This window comes from Staurois parvus, unplaced genomic scaffold (assembly GCF_062004578.1).
Source record: "Staurois parvus isolate SC_StPar_1 unplaced genomic scaffold, SC_StPar_1.0 ptg000548l, whole genome shotgun sequence".
Taxonomy (NCBI): Eukaryota; Metazoa; Chordata; class Amphibia; order Anura; family Ranidae; genus Staurois; species Staurois parvus.
This window is the reverse complement of record NW_028318344.1, coordinates 633,745-655,962: the sequence shown is the minus strand read 5'-3', so window position 1 is coordinate 655,962 and position 22,218 is coordinate 633,745. Positions and strand designations below refer to the sequence as shown.

The window sequence follows — 22,218 nt, the reverse complement described above, 5'->3', positions numbered from 1 at the left end:
GTCACTATATATATGAAATATTATATATACTTATTAGGGGTTGGACAACATTGGAAACACCAGGTCAAAGAATGAAATTATTACCTAATATAATGTTGGACCACCTTTGGCATCCAAGACGGCCTGAATTCTCCTGGAAAGTGACAAATGTAAATCTTGGATGGTGGATACTGGAATCTGATACTACTCTTCATGAAAAAAATCATTCCAGTTCTCGCAGAGAAAGGCGGCAAACAAACCCAAAACTTGTTCTCCATAATTGACCATAATGGCTATATAATATTGTTGTCCAGTGACTGCGGCACCCTGGGAAGGTGCAAGACTTTTTGGCATGCTAGTCAAACCACAATTTGACAACACTAGCTGTGTGAATTGGAGCATTATTGTCTTGGTAAAGGGCGCTGTCTTTGGGAAACAGTGTCTGCATCATGGGGTGCACATTGTTGGCAAAAATTCGTACAGTCACTGGCAGTGGCTCTACCTTTTTAAGGTGATGATGGGGCCTGCAGAATACCAAGATATGGCTGCTGGAACCATGATTGCGCCACCACCATGCTTTACTGTTGGCACAAGATGGTCAGGGTCGTAAGCTTGGTATGGTGTTCGCCACACGTAAACACGTCCAGTAGTTGGGAACAGTGTGAAGCTCGATTCACTGGACCATATTACAGTCTTCCATTGATCGATAGTTCACGATTCATGGGTGTTGCACCACTGTCTCCTCTGAGTATTAATATCAATTTGGCAATTGCAGCTCACCCATGAATATTTTGCTTATGGAGTTCACTCCACACAGCTTTTATGGACACATGCTTTGAAGACTGAGATTGAGCTCTGCAGTCACTTTTGCAGCAGTTATTTTCCTGTTTCTGGTCACAATCCTGCACAATGTCATTTTGTCCCTTTTGGTCAGTTGAGCATGCTAACTGCAGGTATGCTTATCAGACAACGTTTTACTGGACACTGTACTGTATATACCGACATAACCTCTGATACTGTACCTTGCGATACAGCAAATAAATTGGCAACTTCAGTCACAGAGGCACCAGCTAAGCTGGCACCAACAATTTGCTTTCTTTGAGACTCAGTAAACTCTGACATGACTCCATATTACTAGCTCATGCAGTGGATGACGAAAGTGAGGCTTCCCACCTGTTAGCTAGGTGTCTCATCAAACAGCAGAAACAAAAGAATGTTACATTACTTCCGCTTTCAATGCGAAATGTGTTGGCACTTTCACACCTTCAAATCATGTAGCGTTTCCATATTTTTGCCCAACCTCTGTATATTGTATGTATATAGTATATGTATATATATTGTATATACAGTAAATATATATATAATATTTATAAATTACATTTTCTTGATCTTTTTTTATAGCATGTTAAAGATTAAAGAAATACTTACATTCAATCTCTCTATACTCATAATGTTTTTAATTCTTAGTAGTTGGGTGGTGTTACAAATAATCTATACTGTCAAACTATTAAATCCTAACTGATCCCTATTTCCATCCTAGCTATAACCCTTGTATTTTCCTTAGGAGTTCAAAAGCTGTGACCTGTGCTGGTCCAGGAGATGCACTGGTTTTCTCTCATCTAAAGTGGTCTTGAAATACTGAGCATGTGCTGATTTTCTTCATAGGCCACAATGGGAAAACGGTCTACCAGCAAGCCTGCAGGGAAACAGGTTTTTTTGGCATTTAAAGAAGTGGGACAACACAATCTGTGAAAGGACCAGATCACCAAAAGCTCAGGCATAAGCCATGAATCCTAATGCTATTGCTGGTGCACTTGTTTAAAGGCAGAGTGGGAAAATTAGTTTAGACCTCGGCACCAGAATGTCTAATATATAATCCAACAGCATATTTTAGGGACGCTGGGAAGATGTTCTGGTAAACACAGCATTCTACATAATCTAGTTTCATGACAAAAACAAACAATAAGAGGCACACATAATAAAAAAAAATTGTAAAACATAGACATGAATAAAATGTGTAAATCATTTCATATAAAACATAAATCCATATTCTGTATCTCAATATGCAATCTTGAATAAACAGTAAATCCCTTGATGTATATGACTCCAGGTGCAATCCCACCACCTACTAGGAGTATTTTCAATAAGTAAATATCAAGAACACAGAGATATGACCTCAAACTAGCAGAAAGAAAAAGCATATACTTTTTTTTTTTCTAAAATGGGGCAGAATCAATGGACCACTTGGTCTTTTTTCTGTCATCACACTTCTTTGTTTCCATGTTTATTGGGCAACAATTCAGCATCAAAATGACTGCCTGTTTAAAGGTAAAACTTGCTTTCCTCTATGGTGTTGAACTTTGTAAAGATAGTTATTCCAATAAACAGCAGATAAATGTGCAATTCTCTGAATTCTGCATCACTTGCTGTCACAAAGGACTATTCTCATACTCTGCAAGTCCTGCTCCAAGTCACTCTCATCTACTGTACTCCAATTTGATCCAGATCCATGTCCCAGGTCATACTTCTTCCAGTATGAGCCAGTGTGGTTCTTACTCTACTGATTAAGCACCCAGCTCTAATGTGTTTCATGGTGCTTTGTCCTACCAAAGGTTGTCAATCGGTTTACAATTCATTGGTATGCCTACTGCCTTTCCTTGGCTATCCTTCATAGTGTAAATGAAAAAGTGGTATTGGGCCAACTTTCATGTTAGATTCGCTCCACATTCCTTTTTTTGTATATAGTAAATTCATAAAAACTAATCTTAACCTCCCTGGCGGTATTCCCGAGTGTAGCTCAGGGTAAAGTTTCAGTACCACAAGCGGTAACCCCAAGCTACACTCGGGCTTACCATGCGGTGCTGCTCCGGGATCTGTTCCTCTCTTACCTTGTTGCGCGCTCCTGCGATGTCCCTCCTGCAGTGTCCCCTGTAATGTCCTCCAGCGGATGCCGGCATCTGTCTTCTGGGTTCTGTCCCCTGCGACGTACGGGGAAGGAACGGTGGGAAATTTGAAAATGACAAAAAGTGACATTCACTATTTGTCCCGAGTGCTTTGTCCTGTGCCCTGCCTGCATTTTTACTGTTCTTTGTGCCTGGAAACTGAGAAACGTCCATGGCGTCCAAAAAGCGTCCCTTTAGGTCAAAATCAGTTTTAGACCAGCTAGAGAACAGTGATAGTAAATTAGAACTACTTGCAGAATTGAGTAATAATGATTCGTGGGGAAATTCGTCATCAGACACTGAAAATGATTTTGCGACTTTGCTCAGCTATGTGCGAACTTGGCGCTATATTTCAAATTTCAGTGTTTTTGGTTTGATTATATTATTGAATTTATTATTATTATTTTTAATGATTATTTATTAAATTATAATTTATGATTTCGTGTTTCAAATTTTAACATACCCGGGATATTTACTAGACTCTTGTTCGGACAGATTTCAGTGAGTTATTCCTAAAAATGACAGGCCTACAATAAAAAAAATACATATTTCCATGCAAAAAAATGTACCGCTTTGAGCACAGAAATATGGACATAATCAGACCGCTAGGGAGGTTAAAATAGTGTATGTGTATTTTTCAATGTACAGGAAATGTTTCTTCCACATGTTCAACTGCCCTCTTTAAACCCATCAATCATCCTATTCTATATATCATACAGAAATAATTTTTTTCAATCTCTTAATAGCTGGATTAGGTGATAGGGTAATTGCAAGATTCAATGCATTTCACAGTACACATATAATGCTTCTTCAGGAAGTATGTAAGGTAGATCTGAAAATATATACAATACCATCACTGTCCATATTCAACAAAATATAGAACCATACAAATTAGAACTTTTTACTTGTTTAGGGTCAAATGTGCTCAAGCACAACATAGCCAAGTCCTCCCAACTCCAGGAACCTGGTTAGGTAATAAAATCCAAGGGGGCCCCTTGCAGCCAACAAATGCATACCCAAGGACACATACAGTACATAATAGTCAATAATCCAAAATTAATGTAGGGGAATTTTCTAAGACTGGAGCAACCAGAATTTTGGACAGCTGTGTATGGCAACCGACCACCTTCTAGCTTTCATTTTTAAATCCTAATTGAACAAGCTGATGCTAGAAGTTGATTGATTATGATACAGTCATACACAGTCATTTCAGAATCGGTCTGCTCCACTTTTAGTAAATTGCCCCCATTGCATATATCCTATTATCTCAAATCTAAACTACACTATCTCAATGAAAAGAAACACATTTAAATAGATCTGAGCCCAAATACTCAATTGAAGTCTCAAACATGAGGGGCAGTAGATCATATTTCAGTCCATGGTGTGCGTCCCTGCAAATTATACTCTAGGGATTTACTAATTACTAGTGACCACAGCTACAGATCAATATTATTGATATATAACAGTATAGTGCCTCTCTGCATTTGGATATCATCGCTAAATTAGGGGTATGAAGAAAATACTGGACCTCCAATGCCTGTATTTTTCTCTATAAGGCTATATTCAGGAAACACATACTGTATATATTGATGTTAAATAAAAACACTTTGGTCTTTATCCATTTACACCAAATGTATCTACTTTTGTCCTTGTTCTAATCATTACACTCCTAAAGATCCAACCACTTCATTTAATTTTTCTGACATATACCCAAGGTGTTACAATAAATACCGATACACATCAATGATATAATAACTGTCTTAGGCTGCTACTATGGGGTTTAACAAAGACTCAGTCATATATATATATTTTAACCTCTCTATTAGGGAATGTCCCCAGAATTATTAAACCTAAAATAAAATATATATTTTACTTGTCTGGGAATGCAGCCATATTTTGAATATTGCCCCAAAAGCTCCTGATCTTACTCGAGCCCGAGATAACGTTTGTTGGATAGTGAAGCCTATATTCCATGATGTTCTATGGAATGCCTACAACAATGACAATGGACTCATGTACAGTGTCTATATTTCTGATTCCCACATAGTAGAACACAGTTCTATGTAAAATGCCTGCTCACCATTCTACACCTTTCTGATTCCCACATAGTAGAACACAGTTCTATGTAAAATGCCTGCTCACCATTCTACATCCTTAGCTCTGTTCCAGGGGCATCTCACCCAGGAGGGGTCAATCAAGTCTCCATCAGCAAGCAATAAAGGGGACTTGCTACCACTCCTATATAATGTATGTATTCCCCTTCATTGAATGAGTATGCACGCAGAAGCAGCTGTGGTGTGTGGTATCATCACTGAGGCTCGTGTATCAGAACCTGATTCCTGAGCTTCCTGTGCATTCCATGGCACTGCCCCAGTATGAGCTGCACATGCACATCAACACACTGTGTGGCATGTGCCCACAGGTGACCATAATTGAAGCAGTTCTCTGGGTTAAAAGTGTCCCCCAAAAGGGGCCTTTATTGACTTCTAGCTCCCCTGTCTACAATTGTACATGCAAGTTTATATATGCATAGTCTTGTCATTACGGTGAAAGGGCCCTTATAGAGACTTCACCAATAAGTAAAAAAGGTTTGAAGTTTAGAGCCAGGTGGGTATGTGGCTTTTAGTGTATACCAGTTTCATCCCCTGGGGTGCCCCAGCATATGGTCCAGCACAATAAAGTCAATGTAGGCTGTATCATTTTTTTTTAATTAGACCTACATGTTTACTTACAGTATGAGCATATTTATTTTTTGATATGATATTAAATAGATATATTCCTCGACTCTATGTTGAAACTCTCTTTTGGCTTTCCCAACGTAATATGCACCACATCTACATCTCATCACAGTACACCACCCCTGTCACAACTGACACAGGGTTTGGTATTGAGTCACATTTACGGGTACGCTATCTCCCACTGTGAGGCCCCCCTTGCTCTCTGTAACATCCCTTTCTACTGTAACTGTAGAGTCCAGTCTCCAACCTATCAGAGACCTCTCACATGGGTTTTTTATGTTCTCCCCAGGTATGAATTTTTCACATACTTAGAAAGCATATTGCTGAATGAATTGTCTTCGATGTACAGTGTTCCTGTGGCCAAGTTATAGACATACAAGCATTTACATATTCTTAACAAGCAGTAAATTACTTTAAATACAACCACACACTTCCCACTGTACCCTGCTACCCACCCTGAGAACACCTGCTCTGCGTTTTTATTAGAGATAAGAATGCTGGATGCTGCCCGAGTCACTACAGGTATCAATATCAGTGTGTGTTTATGGGGTGGGGGTGGGGGTGGGGGTGGGAGGGGTCAAGCTTGCCACCATATCTGTCTGTTGAACATAGGTCACTATTTAGCTGGGGAGTTCCCCATTTAGGACTAATACATTCTAGGATTGGCAGTTCTTGGTGCTACAGGAGGCTTAAGAATTTCTGCCTGGATGGTAAAGTATGATTTGTTCCAGTCCCAGTATCTCCAAAAGGGCATAACTGGACCATTCATGTTGCCTGACCATGGGCCTACATTCTCAAAGGATAGAAAACGATGTAAGATTGACCCATTTCTGTCCTAAATAATACTCCTTAGCAGATTATTTGGCAAAACCTGAAGAATCACTTTAGGTATGTCTAGTGCTCAGCAACTAATGATTTGATTAAAGCCCAACTGAACCCCATAATTGTAATTAGGCTGCATTAACAGTAAAGGATGTTAATGTTTTTATTTTGTTAAAACTTACTAGCATGCTGCATGTTTTTTTTTTAATTTTCTGAGCCGGCAGCATGCTAGAGGTCCAGACCACTGCTCCACACAAGCACAACAGTCTGGAACTCTAGTGGCCTGGCCCAGTGCTCCAATCAACAATGCTGCTCACAGAGTTAATCAGAGAGAGACTGCTACTGGTCACTCTTGTCATATCCATCAATCATTTTTAATGTATAACAAGATTAAAAAAACAATTCATGTGGTATAAAAAAAATTATTTATTTTCATTCTAAACCCAAAGAACAAAGAAGAAAGAAAGACATGTAATTCAAACTTTAGCACAATGAACTTATAACTTTTTCATTTTAACATAAGATTGTAAAAGTTCTAGGATATTTCTACACATGCTGAAATTTGTATTACTACTTTATTTACATTTGAATTCAAAGGGTGTTGGATAGCTGAACCACAGCAAACCATCATCTAAGGAATGCCTTTTTCATTAAACAAAAATCAAAAACAGTTTTCATGGGTCATCAGCTAGGAAGCTGACATCTTCCGTTCTTCCAGACTGTTGTCATGTGGAAATATTTGAACAGCAAACATATTTATTTCCTTAACATGCTTATGCACAGCCCCTAGTAACTATGAGAGGCATATGTGGGTTTTGGAATTTTTGAAGAGCCAAGCGGGCGTATCGGTAACAAATAGCGAATAACAAAGATAATAAACCCCTTTCAGAGCCAAGCAGATCAAAAGCATGTTATATCCAAGGGAAAGTACTATTTGTGCCATCTGGAGAGAAAGTTAAGATTATATATATATATATATATATATATTTTATTGTATTTTTCAATGAGAAAGTTTGTCTCTAGTGTACTCTAGGACAAATACATTATTTGCTAATTAACTTTCTAAATGAAATTACACTACCTTGCCTACACTGCAAAACTGTTAATAGTATAAATATGTGAATATTAGAATTTTAGTTTTAATCCAGCTATTAATTTAGTATTATTTCTTACACTGTTACTTATGTTACTAGTATAACTATAATTGTATTTATATAATTATATTTACATCAACAAAGCCTAAAGTGCATAAAAGAGGAACAGTTTTCAACACATTAACATAAACTACAATCTGAAAAGGTAAATATAATAAAGCTTAACATTTCTATGTGAAAATTATATTTTTTCATTGAAATGGACTTTACATAGCTTTTTATATTTTTTTCTTAAAGTACCTACATGAGTAAATTCCTTATTGTATAAAGGTTATGCAGATAAGATTAAGTAATTAATATTAGATTTGTCAAAACTTCAAATATTCCAAACATTAATATACAAAAGTATGAAAAATGTGTTTATACCTACAAGAAAGTAATGAACATTTAATATGCTTCACAGAATGTTTGGTGAGGTTTCTGCACTAGGGAGCCATCTAATTATTGAGTACTGAAGACATGAGAATTTTAATTCAGTTTGTAAAACTAACCTTTATTGACATTTCATTCCTGTTTTCACATTACACGGTTTGCCTAAAAGATAGATAAGGAAGCAGTACTGGTACGCATTCCTAATTAACCAGGTACTCAGGTTACCATTTACTACAATTTTGTAAAAATCAGATTCACTCTGTAACAATTAACACTGAAAACAGTAAATGATACTAATCGTGGGGTAGCAAGTATAATTGAAGCAAAATGACCTATGAAGATTTTGAGATAACATGCTTCCTTAGCTGCTAAGGAAAGGAAAGCGACAAGCCTAATTCACATTAAGTGCTTAAAATGTGTTTTATATTTCCCGTTTATTTACTGACAGTTCAATTAATTAATTAGTTGCTGAATGTCTATCCTTAATATTATTTTATTGAATAATTTAAGCATACATTAGACATATATTTATCAGAACTTCTCTGGTGCAAAAGCACCTATATTCTCAAATACACTGTAAGTAAAAATGCCTGATAGTTCTGGCTTATATATTCAGGGCAATAGCAAATATATACAATGAACTACAAAGTTTGCAGGTCAGGGGCAAATTTAGAGATTTTCAGAGATAAAGAATGGAAGGATAACACATTAATAGTTTTACTATGTTACTCTACTATAAAAGAGAAATATAATGCTATCCCTTCTGTTCTAAATGTAGGTTTATACACCATAATAGATTTTTTAATATATATAGCAATATAGTATTCTGTGGCCCTTTACAGTTGTATATAAAATAATTATACATTGTTAATAAAAAGACATGAGGTAAGAGAAACTTGGTTCTTAGAGCTCACAATCCAATAGCCATCCAGTTATACACCTCAAATAAATTCACTTTATCATACAAAGATTAAATCTATCGTTGATCATTTTCACATATGTCAGTAAATACCCAAAATGAGCTACACAAAACACATTATACAGTAGTTGACATCAACAGTCATTTATTAAATTGTAATATTTTACAAAGGACAGCAGTGGAATAGCCCTTCCTCGGGCACTCTTTTTATTTGGGATAATTCACTAACGGACATATGTTTTAAACCAGCTGTACAAATGTGTATTGGCTTCAATCTCTTAATCATGTTGAAGATACCTTTTCTTTTTAACAATATTATTGGCCTTTCAAACCAAATAGTGTTTTGTTGTTCTTATGAAAAACGTTTAGAAAATCAGCCCCATAATGCCCACTGTGTCTTTTTTTTACTGGATGCACAATTTTTCTTAATCAAATATTGACAATCAGTAAATGTACTTTTAATTGTTTTATTTAAAAAAAAAACCTGAAAGCTAATAGTCTGAACATTTTAATTCTGTATTACTGCTCTATTTTCAGAATGTTAAAATAAAGGAAGCTTAACTTTTACACAATGTCTGGTTTTTTTTTTAAACTAGTATGAATCATCTATATCTAGAGAATCAAATATTGAAATATTGGAAATGTGATTTCCTTTAAAGTTTTTGCCCAAGAACATAAAATAGTGGGATTGATTTACTAAAGACACATAGACCATGCACTTTGTAAGTGCAGTTGCACTGATTTTCCTCAGAGCTTAGTGAATGCAGTGAAGCTTCACTTTGCAAAGAGTACCCAATCAGGTGCTAGGAAAAAAAAAAAAAGAACATTTTTGCTTGCACATGATTGGATAATGGAAAGCAGCAAATCTTCACCACATTCACTAAGTTCTGCAGAAATTAGTGCAACTGCACTTGCAAAGTACACAGTTTATATGCCTAAATTAAATCCGCCCCACTGAAAAAAAGTAACCATTTCCCAATACCTTGCTATTTTCTTACTTAAAAGAAACTATTCTGGGAAATTAGAAGGCAATTGAACATTAGCATATGTACATTTTATATTGGTGAGTGGCTATATGCTAATTAGTGTTGGGCTGAATCTACGAGTCGACCCTAAGTGAACTGAACACACGAACAATCCAGGGGGTCACACCCCACAATGCATTGCGCTCTGAAAGCAATGCTTTGGCCAACCACAGCAAAGGATGATGTCACAAGGGGGCAGGGTGAACCCTGCCCCCTTGTGATGTCATGACAGTATTTAAGAACTGTCATGGTGCAGCTGTCAGATGGCGGGAGCCAGCGTCACAAACGGAGCAGGTTTTTTTTTTCCTTTTTTCGTGATTGACGTTGGATCTGCTTCAGGGGACATTATTTTTATTTTTAATAAAGGACTTGTCAAAGACTATCTCCTGTAAATTTTACACTACACCTTTTTTTTTGTGAATGGGTAACCTTACCATGTACCGCATACTCATGCACATGGTGGGGGGGGGCAGGATCTGGGGGATCTTCCAGATTTTGATAATCCCCCTGCCCGCAGACCCCCACAACCACAGTCCAGGGTTGTGGGGAAGAGGCCCTTATCCCCATCAACATGGGGATAAGGTGCTTTGGGAGGGGGAATCCCCCCTGCCTCAAAGCTCCCCCATGTTGAGGGCATGTGGCCCAGTATGGTTCAGCAGAGGGGGTGCTCACTCATTCATGTCCTGTGAGCATTGTCAGTGAGACAGAAAGTGATCGGAAATACAAACTTTTCTGTTGTTACTGGAACAGGGGGTAAGGAAGGAATCTTCCACCGGGGATATCTGTTGACTACTGTCTAAGAAATCGTTTTGTGGCCTCCTTTTAGTAATAATAATATTACCTGTTATTATTGTAGCAATAGTCATGTTTAAACCTGAACTCTAAGAATTATTCAAAGCTATCTCCACACTGTTAGCAGGATTAAATGCTCATTTTTGTCTAGACTACCTTTAAATGCACTTTTACTTAACTTATCTCTAATAGGTTTCCTCCTCACCATGTGAACAGTTCCCCCAAAGCCTTTTCTCTGAGGTACTCTGTCTGTTGATTAAATTCTGCTGTCATCACATACCAGGCAGGACCAGCAGCATTGCACTGTAAATGAGAATGTTGAGGGCCCACCTACAACCTGGAACATTGAAGGGAAGAGGAGAGCACTAGCTGCTGGGGGAGCAAGGAGTAAGGTAACACAAGCTGCTTTTTAACAGTACCCTTGACAAAATGGGCCATTAACACTTCTAGTTCAGGGGGAGCTCTACTACAAGGATAGATTTAAAGGATAAGTTCACCTTTAAAAAAAAATAATAAATGCACATTTTTTTGCTGGTGAAAAAATGTTAATTTACTATTCTTGTGTAGGGGCCTGGAAGGAATTGTACCCACTATCAGTTCAGGGCTTCTGCAAATTGTCAGTGTAGATGTCTGCCCGAACCTCATACGGACAGTCAGTTACACAATGACAAGAAGAATCAATGAACTACCTACAGTACTGAACAGCACCCTAGTAGTTGTTTGAGAACTACAAGCTGTCATTCAGCTGTTGGTACTTGTAGTTCAGTCATTCACAGAACTCTGTGAATGAATGACACAACCATGTGGGCTGAGCCCTGCAAGGCCGCACTCTTTTCAAATTGTGACTGTGGGTGCGGCGAGAAGATCCTCATCCCACTGTCACAGGTAGGGGGGATTGGGGAGCGGATGCAGGAGGGAGAACATGTTACATATTCCACCCCAAAAACAGGTGGAACATGTAACATAGTAGCAGTTTTAGTGCAGTCAAATGGCAATTTGATTTTTTCATATTTTTCATAGAGTGGTGAAAGGTTAGCACTCCAGTCATGTTTCATTGCAAGTCTACTTACTTGCTGCAGCATTGTGCTGGACAGAGTCACTCTGTCCATTTGTCCTGTGAGCATTGTCTGTGAGACAGAAAGTAATGGGAAATACAAACTTTTCTGTTGTCACTGGAACAGTAGGTAAGGAAGAAATATTTCAGGATTCCTTTTAGTAATAATAATATTACCTGTTATTGTATCAATAGTCATGTTTAAATCTGAACTCTAGGAAAGATTCAAAGCTATCCCCACACCTATTTTATTACCTGTTGAAGTGGAACTTATCCTATAAAGTTCAGCTTTAAAATGTTAATATACCAAAGCCAGTAGATACAGAACAAAACTGACAGGTTACAAACCAGTTGAATGTGCTATAAGAAAAAGTAATACTACTGAACATAATGAGGTGTATTTACTAAAGCTGGAGTGTGCAAAATCAGGCTCACTTCTGCATAAAAACAAATCAACTTCCAGGTTAGAAGCTGATTGCTTTCTATGAAGAAGTGAGTCTGATTTTGCACTGTCCAACTTTAGTAAATAAACCCCACTAAATAACTGTGGACAGTTTTTTTTTTATAAAAGTCACAATGATTACTATTGTCAAATTATTGCAGGTGCATGTTTCTTCTGTGAGTTTGAGCTGTATATACTCACTTGGAACCTCATCTAGTAAATTTTATTATAAGCCTAACTGCAGGGAAATGAATTGAATTGTGTGTTCACTTCAAACATATCAACAGGTGAATTAAAAAAAAAAAAAGAGATTCTCTTCGTGTTTGGATGTTTGAAATTAATACATTACTAAATTAGGCCTACCATATCTAAATTTCTAGGGAATAATCTCCATAGCTTGGAACTTTCTATGGACATCAGAGGCAGTTTGCAACTATTATTTCTACTACCAAGGCAAGCATAATTTATTTTGCTTTGTTTCTAAATTAAATTCATGCAAAGTGCTGAGTACCCTGGAAGCATAAATCCCTTGATTTTCTTCAGTTGCCACAAATAACGAGTTAGACACTGATACAGCACGGACAACAAGAATGCATAACAAAACTGCAACTGTGAATTATCAGCACAGACACTTAAGAAAAATACAAATACTTTGGAGAAAAAATGTTCCCAACAAGAAAATTGTCTTGTGTTAAGAATATGCTGCCTGTATGGAAGTGTCCCGCATGTTTACAAGAGCTACAGGTTGAGCTGATCAGTAATATTCTGAAAGAATAAAACTAATAGTTTTATCTACAATTCTGTAAAAAAATAACCAGAAAACAAGAGCTGTAATTTTTACTTTAGTAGGAAAAAAAGTTTTTATATTATATTATAATTTTATTTTAATCATTACTATTACTATTATTATTTATTTTGATGCAGATGGTTCATTAGTTGGTTCATTATTATTTTCATTCTGCTTTGCCAAATCTCATTTAGAGCATTATGCAGATACAGCTAATTTCTGAGAGCAGGAAGTATTTTGCTTTCAGGAAAGTTTTAAAAAATGACAAGTCAACTGGAATACGTCTGTGCAACATCAGCTCTTATTTACTGGGAATATAAATAATTGTAATATCTGTAAAATGAAAGCCTCCTGACCTAGTGTGTTACCATGCACACATTAATGTTATTAATATGCTTTATATGTGTGTCATTTCTCTTCAACTCCCCTGGAGCCAATTGTGATGGAACATTTGTATGCATTATAACTAAGTTATATTAATGATAAATCATCTGCATTTTCCAGTAATGATTTTGACGAAACATAAATTAAGAAAAAATAATGGTAGAATGGTAGAATAATAACAGATTTTCAACTAATAAATATTTGATTTTTAACAATGCAACTGTAAAGTTTTTGTTCTATCTGTTGCACAGTTTTATAATTTAATGGCAAAAAAGGAGAACACAGTGTTAGCACTATTGTTTATTATATAAGTTTAAATAGGCCTAGGCCAACCATACTGATATCTTTTCTATCCAGAAACTTTAAACACTCTTTAAGCAACATTCATACCAATTTTAAAATGAGGTCATTGTCTCTTTTTCCTATATGTACAGAAGCATCTTTGCTAAATCCAGAGAGAAAAGCAGCAAACAGAGAAAGAAAAAAATAAAAATCTGAGCCAGGAACTGCTCTTATTAGCAATATTGGTCTCCAAAAGTTTATTGTTAAAATACTTAATACGCAGCAAGTCTATCACATGATTAGAGCATAATAAATCAGATTTTGAAACAATATTGCAGTGCTTGGTCAGCCATAACAAAATATAGTATCAGTGAAAAGAGATTTATTTATTTCAGGTGCTTATATAGCGCCGTCAATTTATACAGCATTTTACATATATATTGTACACTCACATTAGTCCCTAACCTTCAAGGGGCGTACAATCTAAGGTATGGTATTGTATTATTTTGTCTATTCCATTTTGAACAGAGATGCTATAGTTATTCATTTGCAAAATGATCTCAAATCACCATAAAAAGTCTTAACCAGAACAGTTTTTAGTTTGTGTCTACAGGTTTTACTTGTTTGTTATTCCTTCACTTTACTATTAAAAGGTTGGTTGAGATTTAGATAAACTCATTAATATCTGGGTCTATTTATCTACAACTATTGTCTCTTAAAAAATATATGCAGCAGCACATACAATTTTCTCTTAGCACATCTGCAAAGTCCCACAATTACCTGTTGAGCATGCCAGTGATGGTGTGGCAATGTTGCTGCACTGCCCTGAATTTGGAGCAGAGTTGCCCCTCTCATGTAAGCTCTGACTTCTTGCACTACAGTGAGATAAAAAAAATGCTGCATGGGGTGTGGCTATAAGCATTGTTACTGCTGCTTCACAAGCCTGTACATGTCAATCAGCACCTGGCCACACCTAGTCCTGCCCATTGCTTTCTAGATTGACAGAACTGAAACCCTCCCACTGTGAGCTGCAGTGTCAGAGAGGGAATGTTTGAGAACTAAAAGAAGGAGGATTTGGCTAAGGCTGGCCATACACTATCCAATTTTCTGTCCATGTTCTGCCCAATTTCCTTTAGATTTACCTTCAACTATGTAGTGCAAGAGCCTGCCTAATTGGATACAATTTAAAGTGTTTTTAGGTTTGACCTCATATTATATGGTTTTTGGTAAATCTAAAGCAAAAATCTGAAGAAAATTGTATAATGTATGGCCAGCATAAGTCAGGAAAGGTAAAGGAAGATGTTTGCTTACTTTATGAGGCATATGCAGCACAAAGTAAATTGATTTGTTACTTGTTTAGACTGTCACATAGCAGTCTTTAGTCGTACTTTAATTTTGTTGGCCCTGAAATGTTTAGACTGAAACTAAATTCTAAAATGGCAATACACTGTTATATTGCTGCATAACATGAAAAGAAATCCATGATATGTATAATTATTTGGGAAAAATTATTGTTTATACTTTGGTTTATCTTGGACATTTGATTCTTGTTCTCTGTTGATCGTGGTGGCATCAGTGACTTTCACCCAAGAAGCACTGAACAAATGATCAGTACAACCTGTTAAGCTAAAGCACCATGTCAAAATGCACTGCACTGGTGTCTTCCCACACTGACAGTCTGAATTTGAATGTCACCAGAACCTTAAAAGCATGATTTTTATATGTTCTTCCCATGTTTGCATGGCCTTCATTGGAACAATTGCACAACTGACTGAAAACTGTGAACACCTTCAGTGCATGCATTTTGGCATTTTGGTTATGCAGTTACATTTCTTGTCATTTTGGATAGAGTAGAAAAGAGTTAGAACCTTGCTAAGGTTTTTATTGCTGTCTGTGTCTCCGCTGGTGAGAATCGCTATTCTGTTTGTCATTATCACCGAGTGAGAAAGTGACGGAAAATTCAAAAAAATTTGAGTTGTCACCAGAGCAAAAGGTAGAAGAAAATCCTACCATGGGGAAACCTGTTCCTGTGATCAACTCTTGCGTCTGTTGCGTCTCTAGGACAGAAAGTGAAGGGACATCTCTGCAGTAGAACAAAGACAGCAAAAAAGAAAAACATTTTGGCTTTATATATACTGAAAAATATTGACACTAATGACATCATGATAGTTCAACTATCTATCTGATATAGTTCAGATAATAGTACTGGTGTGGATGGTTAAGGTTTAAAGTTGGTGTGGTGGTGGGGGGGAAGTCGACGAAGGGTAATATTTTAGGGAAAGGCGTGAGCTAGGGCATAGGGTAAGGTGTGAGAGTTTAATTTACAGATATAAATTAAATGGTGCTAAAACTTAGATCAAAAACACCATCAATTGGTACTAGGTTGTTTATTTGACATTTTCTTAAACTTTTTCTTGAGCACTTTTAATATGTGTATAAGACTGTAAGTTGTAACCTCTACTATAGTTAATTAAATAAATATATATTTCATAATGTATATCGCCCCAAGTGATAGATAAATGTACATGTATAACCCCATATAGGTTTTGTTTTCCATTTCTACGACTTACATTTTTTGTTTCAATTGAACCAGAGGAATAATAGAGACTTCAAGAGAAATGACCCTTTTATTGGCAGCAGACACCTTGCAGAGCAGTACGGGCAGCCTGGGATTACAGAATTGATGTTGATCACTTTGTAAGAATCCAGTGCCCGTATGTAACTGTCATCCTCTTTCCATTTGAAAAGACTCAGTGCTTGAGTTACAAAAATAGGATGTTAAAGATTTGGAATGTTTGCCAAGTTTAAAGAGAATTGAAACCTTTGAATTCAAAGGGGCTGTCCCGCTTACACTACTGTACGTTTTCTCAGGCAGAAAACGAATGTGAGGACATGCAAGAGACATTTATACCAGGAAAACAAGACCATTTCTGAGGTTGCTTTTTGTGTTACCAAGTTACGGAACATTGTTCTGAATGATCAACTGTGAAATCACGGTGTTACTGGGTGTGCTTCACACAACCACAACGTAAAACCAGAGCTCATCTTTAGGACCATTCTTTCTAATAATTTATTCTGTTTTGCATCACTGGCTGTTTATGCTGCTTTGCCTCACTTAGTCTGAATTGTATTTCCGCTACCGTGGTGAAAATTAAAATAACTGCATGTGAACCAGGCAAATGGCTGGTTACCATGAAATGAGAGATTAATACCTATAATGTGTCAAGAAAAACTTTTAAAATGAGCTATAGTATATTATTCTTACTATAACGTATGCATTCCATACATGGCATATATAAAGCCATTTAAGGAGAGAGCAGATAATGCCTAATTCTTGTATTTTACTTTTTTTTTTAACAAAAAAATGTGTAATATCGGAATACCATAGCTGCATTTATTAATTAGTTGCTATGCACACTTTTCATTGTTTATACTATAAATAAGTAGGTTACAGTTAGAATTTACAATACACACAGAATTAAGATATTACGTTTTAGGTGCACTGCTACTGGTTTTATATAATTCAGTTTACACTTTAACATTGTATTGTTTACTTTTCAACTTTTTATTTCTAATTAATAATAAACGTATTATTTCTAACTGTTGACATTTTACCTGTTTAGCGTTGCTGTTTTTTTTTCTTTATTACATAGCACTATTGAAACGTTAAACATTTTAATTGATCATTTATCAATTTATTGTGCTTAATAGTATATAATCTCTTATTGCATGCTCTATGGGGTCATAATAAACATTTTACTTTGCAATAATTTTCATCTATAAATATACTGAATATATTCACAGTTGTAGTCCACAGTCCTATCCCTGGAATTCCAAGCACAAACATTGTTCCAGCACCTCTCATTCATAACAACTCTATTTGATTAGGCAGCAATACAAGCTCTCCAAACACTAGTCTAGTGACTGTTTAGCATGGTTCTCCCTTTGAAGCTTGGATATTGCCTGCCCATTGCAGTTAATATGTAAACTAATAAAATCAGGTTTCCCAAACCTTTATCCTTAAAAGGATTACAAAAAAACTTTGCACTAATTAACAAATTAGTCCATATTTGAATAAAAAAACCCATAACATTAAAACAATGGGATGTATATTATTCTAGTGAACATGCAAATACAGAATATAAAAGTATAGGGATATTCAGAGATTGTTTATTTGCAAGTAAAACTAATTAATACAGGTAGATGTGCAACAGCAACCTTTTCTAATTATAATCAACCTTGCTACATTTCTGGCAGCAAAAGTAGCAAAATAATAGATATTACCTATTTTACTTTTAAAATAAATAAAATAGATCATTTAAATAGAGACTCAAGTGTTAATTAAGTAGAGTTTATATTTTAAATATAAAATAAATATAATACAGATAGAGTAGATAGATAGATAGATAGATAGATAGATAGATAGATAGATAGATAGATAGATTTGCTGAATAATTATTATTATTCTGATTATTATGTTTATACACAATTTCTATAGTATAGGGCCAACAGTATGCACAGCGCTTTAAAACATGAAGGCAGACAGTACAGTACAATACAATTGAATACAGGAGGAATCACTATTCAAGAATTAAGCCAATAGTTTACATTTCCTTATCTTATAAAATATACCCATTACACACATATATATATATATATATATATATATGTGCACAGAAGTAGATGTAAAGTTATTTATAGCTGTGAAGTTTTCTTACACCCTGAAAGCCATTCAGTTAAAAAGCTTAGTTTGTTTTTCAACATTGTGATTTATAGAACTGCTTTAAAAAGTAAAGTAATTACAACCTCCACTAGAGTGATAAATATCTCACTTTTAATAGATCTATAGACAGGTTATTAGCACAGATTTATATAGTGATGAATGTTTTGGAAAACAACCAAATCACATTGAAGCAGGCCACTCCATAAAATGCATTAATGATTCATCTCTACCTTTAAAAGGTGTGTTTTGAGTTCACAAAGTTTTGTCCACAGGCATCACACCAGATTTATTAAAGTGAAAAGAAAGCGCTTCACAAGCCATTAACTCCGACTTCCTTACTATGGAGTGAAAACAAGACAGACACTGCTTAGGCAGGATTTAGAAAAGAAGGAGTTAACAGCAACAGGCAGGAAAAAGATCCAACAAATAAACACAGCTAAAAAGTATATTCCTGGCAGCAAACATCATGGCAAAGTCCGCGTTGTCACTTACCATTTTGCTGACATCTGCTTTCACTGAAGTGTAGAGTTTTTAGTGGTTTTAATTTTCTCTCATTTGGTTTAAATCACCCATAGCTGTACTATGAGTTTAGGACAGAACATTTCCCTCCCACTTGCATCTCTGGAAGCATGTCTGACACAGCTTAGGCTCTGGATGGATGGGTGTAGTGGATAGACTTGAAGTGTGTATTCCTTTTCTAGGCAGAAATGTTTGAAGAGCTCAACCTATTGAGGAGGGTTTGTTTTATTTGATACTGGGGTTGGATGGTAGTACCATTCAGAGGCACAAAGTAATTGCATCACAGGAGGGACTGGGTGGAGTTCTAGCTGTGTGTGTCTGTGTAAAGGGGGGGGGGGGTGATACTGAAAGAGGAAGACAGATGGGGAACACTAGTATAGGTGATGGTTTTGTAAATATACTGTTGGGAGAATGAGCTCATGTCAGCTCCATAATTCCCAGTTGACTGAGCCATATGCTTGTCGGTCCAGACACTGTTAATCTTATTTGCATGTCTTTTACTGTAATAGCCAATGGGGTCAGAGAGAAAGTATTGCTTGATGACATGAATGCTATGTTTGAAAAATACTGTGAGCAAAGATAAGGTGAAGAATCGCCAGAAGCACCCAATAGGATTCTGACTGTCTTGATTCTCTGGTGCCGGTTTGAAAGTAAAAGGCAACAATTGCTTGGTACATGTGACACCCCTGGTATTTTTAAATGAGACCACTTAGAGAAATTTCCCTCTGTAAATTTTTTTGCTCTGATAAATAAAATTTCCCAGCGGTCAGTGATAGGATCGCTAAAACTGCACCTGTTCTTCAGGTCACTGGCTGGATGAATGAGGGGTAGCTCCCTCGCTAACGGAAATGCTAGAGAATGTTACTCACCAGCAAGATCGGTTTGAATCCCAAACACCACATTACCTGCCTGGAGTTTGCACGTTCTCCCTGTGCCTGCATGGGTTTCCTCCAGGTAGTTCAGTTTCCTCCCACATTCCAAAGACATGCTGGTAGGTTAATTGGTTCCTGTATAAATTGTCCCTATTAATGTATGAATGTGAGTAGGGGACCTTAGATTGTAAGCTCCTTCAGGACAGGGACTGATGTGAATGAATAAATATGTGAAGCACTGCGTAAATTGATGGCTCTATATATGTACCTGTAATAAATAAATAAATAAATAAATAATAAATAAAAGAGCAATGTCTCACTCATCCAGCCAGTAAGAGAGAGCTGTGCAAAGGGGGAATTTCTCCATCCTGCATAGCAATCCTATCACTGGTGAGGAACATAGGTTTGTGAGGTTGAGTTCATGTAGAATATCCTTCTCAGTCAAAATATATACAAATATAAGGCTATATCCATCACAATCTCCCAACTTCAAATAATAAAAAGGGGATTTTTAAGCAAAGAAACTTAGAGAGGCAGACCACATAATTTTTTGAATACATAAAAAAAATCTTTATTTTATCAAAAATAGTGTATCAAAGAACTGGTACAATAGGTATAATTTTTTTAGATCTACGGTAAAAACAATTATATTAAAAAATAAAATCAAACACATATATGTGTCCACTGAAATTGACCAACCCAAATATCCTACATTATTCAAAGTTTGAAATTAATCATAAATATCACGGCTTTCAAACATTCAAACATGACTCCTTTTACAGAAAAAAATAGAATAATGCCAGCAGTACAAAAGCCAGCACACCTAATATTTAGTTTCTTGTAAATACAGTAGATAGTCAACATCCCATTATGGTCCAAAACATTCTTTGTTCTATTTACAATAACTGTCATAATGAAGAAACATAAGTCAGGTAGTCAGAACTGCTGAATCACGTCAGTGCTATCCTGCCCTCAGAAGCACATGGATGGCAATCCAGGAGATTTATGTTTCATTTGATTGCATTCTATGCCATATATTATGTGGTCTGATGCCCTAAGCTTATTCATTTAAAAATCCCTTTCATCTTTGGATTGCAAGTTTGACATGGGCTTTGCTCAGTCTTATCAGAATTATCTGTATAAAGTAAAGCCCCAATCCAGACAGATTTTTTTTTTTAAGTTTTGAATATAGTGGGGAGGGATTTGAATGTCTATCAGGTTTTTATTTCTGTTTGTGACTCCATTGGGGAAATTTGCCCTTGCTGTTTGTCTCACCAATATCCTGTGTTCCCTGGACAAGAAATGATGGAATAGGGCCACCTGAACAGTGTGACTCAGACAGCTATAAAAACCTCACAGAGGTTCCAGTCTTTCCCCACTGTACTAAAAATGTGTTGTTGATGGCTGTATCCCCACTGGAGACATTTCCTAATGCTTTGTTTTCCCAAAACAATTTTATTTTCTGAAGTTTGTCTTTAAGGGATGTTGTGTAAGTAAATAATGCTGACAGCCTTTAGCTTCCCTGTAACAAAGAATGAGACTAGGCTCAGTATTCTGCCATTTATTGTCCTTTAATATTTTTTGTCAGAAAAGTGGAGGCTACCCTTTAATGGAGCATTAGCAACAGGAGCTTCTCGACTCAGAACAGCAGAAGATATGGTACATTCAGGGGCGGACTGACAACTCATGGGGCCCCCGGGCAATAGGGGATCATAGGGCCCCTGTGTCCTTGCCCAAACTCAAAAAAGCCTATGAAAAAGGTACCAGGGGCATCTCATGGGGCCCCCTACTGACCCCAGGCCCGAGTTTCCAAATGGTCAGTCCGCCCCTGAGTACATTGTTTGCTAAAGGCCCAGTTTGTTGTTGGGGTTTGTTTAAGCTTAGATGTGTTTGGTGTTAGAGGTTTATAGCATTTAGCTAAACTTTTAGGGTTAGGCTTAGTGTTAAGCATTAAGAGAAAAGGTTACATGCCAAGGGTTTAAGACTTAGATCAAATGTTTGGGTTAAGAGGATGAATACAAATTTGGGTTAGGTGAAAGTGTATGTAGAGCCAAAATAATTGTTTTTGTAGTTTTGATAGTGTTGGGAAGGGTTAGGAAACCTGAAACATTTGTTTTGCTGTTTGTGTCTACACTAGGGAGATTTGCCGTCTATGATTGTCCTGGTGACCATTGTAACTGAGACAAAAAGTGATGGGAAATTCAAATCTTTACAGTTTTCACTGGTGCAGGAGGTTAGACAAAATCATCTTTTAGGGACACCTTTTTCTGAGTTAACTGTCTGAGTGAGGGTTTTCCATTGACTTACAGCTGCATTGACAGGACATGAAGGTAAATTTCCTCAATGGGACACAGGAATAAAAAAAGAAAGCATGACAGGTGTAGTAACTCTTCCCTTATCTATCCTCAACAA

The 22,218-nt window shown here is 36.5% G+C and overlaps 1 protein-coding gene across 2 annotated transcripts in view; it reads right to left on the bottom strand.

Annotated features, from left to right (window-relative positions):
* LOC149451112 (netrin-1-like) overlaps positions 1-19,190 on the bottom strand; it is a 142,033-nt gene extending 122,843 nt beyond the window's left edge. The window contains exons 1-2 of one of the 2 annotated variants that reach the window (XM_089690952.1): positions 18,908-19,190; positions 18,646-18,753 (exon numbers count right to left, since the gene is read on the bottom strand). The gene's annotated coding sequence lies outside the window, so the exon portion shown is untranslated. The remainder of the gene's footprint in view (positions 1-18,645; positions 18,754-18,907) is intronic. The other variant, XM_089690951.1, reaches the window with a different exon arrangement.
* Between the last annotated feature and the right edge of the window lie 3,028 nt (positions 19,191-22,218).